Source organism: Malus sylvestris, chromosome 1 (genome assembly GCF_916048215.2).
Source record: "Malus sylvestris chromosome 1, drMalSylv7.2, whole genome shotgun sequence".
Taxonomy (NCBI): domain Eukaryota; kingdom Viridiplantae; phylum Streptophyta; class Magnoliopsida; order Rosales; family Rosaceae; genus Malus; species Malus sylvestris.
Window position 1 is genome coordinate 8664872 of NC_062260.1, and position 8111 is coordinate 8672982.

Genomic DNA, 8111 nt, shown 5'->3' on the forward strand with positions numbered 1-8111 from the left:
AGTAAGTTGGGGTAAGTTTAGAACCTAAATTTTGAGTTTTACTCCAAGGGTTGGAGCTTTTAGGGCTTTTAGGAAGAGGCATCATACAAAAGACGTTTAGACGTTAGGTTTGTTTTCTATCTTATTTTACTCAAATTTTGAGGCTTTCTCATACTTGCTAACGGATTCTAATTTTCTTGTCTTTTAATTAAGGATCTCGTTTGATGTCATTTTCTTTGTCATGCCTCATCAGTTTCATGAAAATGGGAGATGCTTCCTCCAAATTTTGGGTTTGCAAAGGAGGACACCTAAAACGTTATCTGTCAACTTAAGAAAGTTAAAAAATTCAATTTGTGGATTAATTCTACCGTGTAACCGGTGATTTCTTTCCCTTGTTTCTCTTGCATCACATGACCGATCACCTCAATTTGTGGATTAATTCTACCGTGTAACGGGTAATTTGCAACCCTTTTTACCCATTTGGTCTCTCGGTCCTTGGCAAGTAGGCTGTAGATAGCATGACAATTATTAAAGTTGTTTGGAAGATTATATCCATCACAATGGACATTGGCATTAACTCGATCGTTGGCCTTATATACAAGATGGGAATCTTGTTAGTTACAGCCTAATCATTGTAATTAAGAATTGATTGTATGAGAACGAATAGTAGTTTGTCCTCCATTTCTGACCAAACATTGTATTTGTTTAGAGACAAATCAAAGATTCCTTTTCCTTTGAAGGATTGATCACCGTCTTGGATATTATATAGAGACAGAAAAGTGAAATCTGGATTTGATTTAATTGTTTAATTATTCTTTTCTCAGAACTGTCAAAGTTGGGGTTGGCACCATTAACTTCCTCTTCCATTTGCCCACGCATAACAAAGACAATCTGGAATCCTACAAAGCTTTCCAGCCTATGGATGGTTTGTCTCTTAGCAGAAAGCACAACCATGTGTACATTTTAAGACCTCTAAATTAGTTTAGTTTATGCATGGAAGTATTATTACCAAGTGTTCTGAGTAAACTTGTGTACCCTCGTTATATGAATTGACGCGACAAGAAAATCAGACAATAACAAGTAACATTAGTTGTACCATAAATAAATTTGACAAAGGTTGTCAATGGCTTTACCTCTTATAATCAAACAACTTAAATTACTAAGCACCTATAAGTTTGTTTTTCTATTTTATCTTGCGCGAGTAATGTTAGTGTATATTTGTCAATTTTTTAAGCGGTGACATTTGTAATTATAGACATTGATCTATGCCATCATTGGAAGGAGATGACAAGGCAAAGCATGTGGGGATGCTCTCATGGAAGCCTACCTGTTAATGACTTCTTTTCAATCTTACCCACTCCATCCATGTGATTATCAACTTTGCATAAAAATTTTTAGAGCTTTGACTGGATTCTCTCCTATTATATATATGCATATCCAATTAATTGGTATATATATATATAGGATACATATATATAGGTTATATATATCATGTGACTTAAAGCTTTCCATGCAGAAAGCGTTTCAATCATTGACCAAGTTCTCTTGAACTTTAACCGATCAACCGAGATATATTCATAACCCGGTTGATGACTTGATGGTGATCTCTCTCTCTCTCTCTCTCTCTCTCATACTGTTATATCATGTTCTGATCGAAGGTTCTTTGATGATCATCTCCTAGCTCGATGTTCGTTTCTCTTAGGAAGTGCTGACAGGATCAAGATGTTTCTCTGGATTAATGACATGTATAAGGTAAGTTTATCTCCAATAATCTTTTGAAGTCTGATCCATAGATGTATAATATAATATAAGTTATCTTGATCCCAATGCTTCTAAACCGAAAAGCTTAGAATGTTAGGAGTTTGTTTTCATATCTATCTTTCTGGTTTTTTTCACGTTACACTTGCTTGGTGAATTTAGGGCATGTTTTGTAGGCTATGTAGGAAGAGCATAAGCGCCTATAAGAAGCATTTACAAAGAATGCTTCTATAACCTAGAAACACTTGTAATTATATTTGTCAAATACTGTTAGAAACGGTATTGATATTTGAAAGCTTCTCATCCCTTTCATAAAGCACGAGAAAACATGCATTTAGAGCTTCAAGCAAATGCCACATACATGCAAAACATATGATGATAGTAAGTTTAGTACAAACGAAACGACAATAAATGATAGAAAATTAGTTCTATTTATTCTAACTAACCGACATAACGTATGGTGCTGCTTCTGAATTTGTTCTATTTATTTGTTCTGGCCTCTGGTTTGTGCTTCAATCATAGTAATAATGGGCCGTAAACACTAAAAACCTGACATTTCCTTGTTGGTTTCAATCTGTCCATGCATACAATTGATTGATTGACTTGGCTACTCTAACATGGAATGATATGGACCATTAAATTGACGGCAGTATAGGTCGGATTAGGGTTAAGAACTTAAGATACGTCCACGACTCTGCAGGCTGACTAGTCATCCAAGTGGAATTTACAGACATCGTCTATTAGTTGGATGCTAATACATTCGGCGCCTTAGCATTTCTAGTAGCTCAGCTAGTGACCTAGGGTTTAGTTTTCGGTCATGTTACCTCGGGGTTTATATGTTTCCTAAATGGGCTATAAATGAACTCTTTAACGAACTTTTCTGCTTTGGTTTTTTATTTTTGAACAAACAATATTATCTACACTAAAGAGGAGGGGAGCGGGCTTAGCCTCATAATAAACTAGCAATAATGTGGTTCAAATTCGTTTTGACGAGAACTGAACCTAACACCTCACTTACAAATAAAGAAGAATACTACTAAATCATAGTCAAGGACTGATCCACATAGGGACCTGGGAGGTCCCAGGACCCGTCGGCAATCCTAAATCGCTGCTAGAAATTTTCGGGAACCCCTCGTACTCGAGCATGAGGTCTGTGCAGGTTGTAGGTTGCAAGTTGCAGTGGCTGTTTTCTTCTCGGAGAAGATGACCGCACACGGAGAAGAAAGAAAATAAGGACCCTTCCAGCCTCTCTCCTCCTTGCTTCTACCATTGTCTCATCCATCAGTGCCACCCACTTCTCCTCCAACCTTTCTCTGTCGTCTAGCGGGGCAGTACATAAGCGAAATTTCCCCAAATTATTTCAACCACCTTAGTAATTTTTCTTATGGATGAAATTTCCTACATAAGGTTAGTAAGATGGATATGATTTGTCATGTCATGGGTTGGTGAAATTTGGGGGTGGAGCTACCATGGCTTTGGGAGAATGGGGAGGGAGGCGGTTGGTGGAGGTATGGCAGCTGTGTTCTTAGTGAGAGAGAAAGTGGATGCTTGGAAACTAGTAAAAGAGAAAAATTGTGTGTTTGGTTAGAAAGATAGAGGGAGTTTGAGGAGAGTTTTATTTGACCGGTGTTTTAAATTTAGTGGTCCATATTAGATAATTAATAACTTAGGTACTCCCTAGTAACTTATGAAACCTCGTAATGGACGCTTGAATTATGATTTTATAATTTGTAATATTGTTTTGCATATGATTTTTGAATGAAATGTATTATATTTAAATTTTCAATGTTGTTTTTGTCTATAATTTTTTTACCTTTATTATTGGGACCCCTTGAGTTTAAAATCCTGGATCCGCCACTAATCATAGTACTAAGTGATTTTTCTGCTTTGGTCTTTAACTTTGCATAATAAAATTGAAATTTTACTTTAACACTTGGTCTTAAACCTTGGTTTTATTCAAAATAAGAAAGATATGGAACTCATCATTCTAGTCTTCTTGGCCCTGGGATCGTTTCACCTGTTAGGCTATCTCTAAGAAGGGGTTGGGGTTTTCGGGGTGGGGAGAAACAAAAATAACCAAAATTGGGCGTATTTGGGGTGGAAAAAATGGGATTTTGGCCCCCCCCCCAAAACAGGTGGATAAGGAAGCAAGTGGGCCGAGGGCCCCAGCTTGCAGCAGAAGACGGGCCATGGCATCAGCAGGAACATGGAAGAAAGATCTGGTATGGGCGAGCACATTGCAAGCACCCTTCCTATGGCCTAGATGCTCGTGTTATTCAGATATAGGGTGGCGCGTTCTGCTACATTTATTTTTAAATTTAACGGTTCAAATTCAATTTAATCAATTTTAGTGGTAATAAACAATGTCTAACCGCCCACATTTAAATTTAACGGTCAAAATAATATAATTAATTAACCCACATAAGATCCAACACCAAAAATCTATAAATACACATCTATTTGTTCATTAATCCATAAAAAAAATTAAATTTTATCAACAATTTATTTTCAGATTTGAATTTTTTTTACATCAAAATGTTCGTAAAGATAAAACAAGATCGATTATACAAAAACTAATTTCAGAATTACTAGCAAAAATAAAAAATTCATTGAAATACAAAAGTTTAGCAAATTATAAAGTGGGGGGGGGTGAGAATTATAAGTTTCTAACTGTTGAAGGAAAAAATTATCTAACCTCATACTTATCAGTGAATAGTTGAAAATACATGGCTGATCTGAAATATTAGCCCCTTGCATTAGAGATAGCCTTAAGCGCTGGCATTGAGCGGTGCAGAGTTGAATTATCATTATCATTCTTTGGTTTCTGGGCTCTAGTATAAAATACACCAACTTACAAATAAGAAGCTTATAAGATGGAGTTCATTTGAATTTTCCGAGCCTACTATGATTGCTCGTACGTGCACATATGACAATATGTGGAGTTGCTCAACCTCTTATAAGAGGTTGCAAATTTTTCTTTCTCCGATGTTAGACTCTTTTATCTTTATATCCTCACACTTCCCCCATAGGTGATGAATTTTCAAGCCATATATGCGGACAACACTATTTGGTGATGTGGAGCGCCTATGGTCATTGGGCTTCACATATGAGCTAACTTGCTTTGACAGCATGAAGAATGTTGGAGTTCTACCATAAAACTAATTGACGATAATGGGAGTAGCTCAACGTCTAGTAAATCCTTGCAAGGTTTTAATCTTTTACTAATGTGGAACTCTTTTACCTTCACATTCTCACATCTATCTCTCCATTGTTCTTGGTGGCACATTCGTAGTGCAAGAAGCGAGCTTCATCTTGGTAACATAAAGACGCTGAGAGTAGGCTACTATACGAAGAGGTGGCATAATAAGGCATGAGTCTCGTGGGTTGGGCATTGATCATGTATGGTATGCCAGGGGGGATAAGGCTATATCCACCATCAAACTTGCTGCTGCTTCCGCTCTATTGTCTACCCACTTGTTATTCTCTTGCATTTTTTTTTATAACCCATATCCACGTATGGATTGAGATATGAGTACGAATTCATATTCAAAATTCTTTGTAATCGATTCACAAAATTTCGTGCTTATTGTCACACATAAAGTTGTTTAGTCAATTATCTGTAGCAAATAAACAATTCATAGAGTGAATCAACTATAGTATTTTGCACCAACCTCTATTGATAACAGATGTCTCCTGCCAATAGTTAAGTTTTTGGGAGTTTTAACAAAACACTCCCGGTACTGTTCATTTTTAACGAAAAACTACATTTTTACCTTTAACTAACACTATTCACTATACCTTTAAAAAGGAATTTTCGTTAAAAGAGAAGTTTTTTTGGACTTTTCGTTAGTTTTCCTTAAGTTTTTATGTGGTAAAGGCATATTGGCTTTTCACCGTCGCCGATGACCAAAATTTGGATAGTGCAACTTCAAAAGTAAAAATTAATTCTAGATTGATTTATTCAGATTATCTCACCTAACAACCGGATGAGGTTGGGCTTATGTTTTTCTCTTCGTGCACGAGACATGATTATATCATTGAATTGGGTTCCTATTGCCATAAAGATGTCATCAACTCTGGTACTAAAGCTCCTTGATCTAAGTATCTACGTAGATCTTTTTACCCTTCTCATCAACTAGCCTCCATCCCATTCTTGCCTCTAGGAGTTGTATTTGTTCTTTTCCATATCAATAAAGAAACACATTCCTATTTAATACGGAGCAAACCATTCCTTTGCGCTCTCCCTACTTCTTGTTTCATGATCTAAGTTGTTTAGTCTTTTAAGTCCCTCTTCGAATATCATTCGTGTCAAAAATTAACTAAATAAAAATACTTTAGTCATATATTACAGCATAGTGGTATTGCTCTTCACTTGTAAGTGAGAAGTTTTAGGTTTGATTCTTGCCAAATGAAAACTCGAACCAAATTATTATGGCTTGCCCATTATGAGGTTTAGGCAACTCTTCCACCCGAATGAGTTAAAAATATACATTAGCCATATATAAATGGGGATCTAATCATTAAGTCCCTCTTCAAATTCATCTTAGCGATCGTGTGAATTTTTGAAAATTAAAAACAATATGTTCAACTTATATATTTCATGCAGTAAGATGAGTAAATGTTATCGGCACTATATAAAAAATTATTTTGCACTCCTTCAAGTGTATTTCACCCTTTTTACATGTTTGGAGTTTATGATTAATTTTTTGGAGTGCTAATAACAACTCTCATAAATATATGTTTAGCATTAAGCTCTTGTTAGATTTCTTTTTTCATCAAAGTGAGACTCTTTTACTTTCACATCCTCACACGCCCCTTCACTTGTGACAACATGAATTGGGTGATGTGAAGCACGTGTGGTCGTTGGGCTTCGCACGTGGACCAACCTGCTTTTGAGAAATTTTTTATTGTGACAGCAACATGGGTGGTACACTACATGTTTTTATATATATATAAGTGGTGATAAATTTTATTTTTTAAGTTATTAACTTTTTAACACACATATCCCACCATTTGTATAGTGACACGTGGAGTACAACCCCGTGTACCGGTCACACTGAAAATTCTCTTCCTGCTTTGATACCATGAAGAAAAGGTTAAGATCAATTGGCAATATAAAGAACAACACAATCTCTTATAAGCCCATACTAAATTTCTCTTTCACCGATGTGAGACTCGTTTACCTTCAAATCCTCACAAATTCTCCATCCATATTCCCCATGGACACTACAAGTCTACAAGCATTTGGAAAGTTAAAGGATTAAAAATTAGTGAGGAAATTTGGTTACATAAGATACTCATATAAATTTTCTTATATTAGTAAGTCCCCAAATTCTATGAGTTTGTCATTTTCAGAGTTATCATCCCTAAAGAATTAACTGTCACTACCCTAGTTTTGAAAACAAAATAAACAAAAACCAGAAACAAACAACGTGCATGAGAACGGTGTAGACTGATTTTAATTCTACTCTTTGAAAAATCCCTACAAAACCTTCTTCACAAAGCAAAAAATAAGCCCATATGTATGGTAGTCGATCAATAATCATCATCACTTTACCCTTCAAAGCCCATTTCAAGTGACATATACAGTATACTGCATTATCATATATCATGATGCCCTCGGTATATCTAGCAGCACTTCTTTAATGATGGAGATCAGATGGCGGAATAGATAGAAAATGACATTGAAAGGGTACAAATTTGGCAATAAAATGAATCATTTCCTTACTTAGACCCAATTAGGGCCCACAAGCTGCTCTTTTGTAGGAAACGGCGTCACTAGTCCAACCCTTGCCTTAATACAAGGGATTTTTCGATCGAATTCTATCATTTCTTTTCCAATTTAAGGCGTCATGTGGGCAAGTTTAGTGGGGATATAATGCTTTACTGGTAAGAGTGATTAACCTTTTGAATGGAGTAGAAGTTATATATCATTTTATAGAGGCAAAGTTGAAGAAGATTTCTTGACTTGGACAATGTGGGATGAAATGCACTTAATGTAGTATTGTCACTTGTCACATTGTAATTGACCTCCAAGTTGGAGATAAGTCTCCCATTAATTATAGGAGTCTCCACGCTGAGGTCCTCACTTTTTGAGAGGTTAATTTGTGTGCTTCGGTAAGGCTGCTGAAGTAGAGACTTTTTAGAGGATACCTGAGACTTTCTAGTTGGCTGATACTCGATGGTTTTAGTGCTGATATAATATGGTACAAACAATCTATATTTTAACATATCATGCATATTGTTAAATTGTTAATCAAACTTGCACATTTAGATGTATTTTGCCCACTTAATAGTCATGATTAATAGTTTGATAGCATAACACTATCCTATTTGCATGAATAGGGAAAATATATGTTATACATATAGCATTA

The 8111-nt window shown here is 35.8% G+C and overlaps 1 long non-coding RNA gene across 1 annotated transcript; it reads left to right on the plus strand.

The window, feature by feature from the left end:
* The first annotated feature begins 1491 nt into the window (after positions 1-1491).
* LOC126626897 (uncharacterized) lies at positions 1492-5350 on the plus strand. Its single transcript, XR_007624807.1, has 3 exons — positions 1492-1579; positions 1661-1731; positions 5030-5350. It is a non-coding gene; the product is annotated as an uncharacterized LOC126626897 (long non-coding RNA).
* The last annotated feature ends 2761 nt before the right edge of the window (positions 5351-8111 follow it).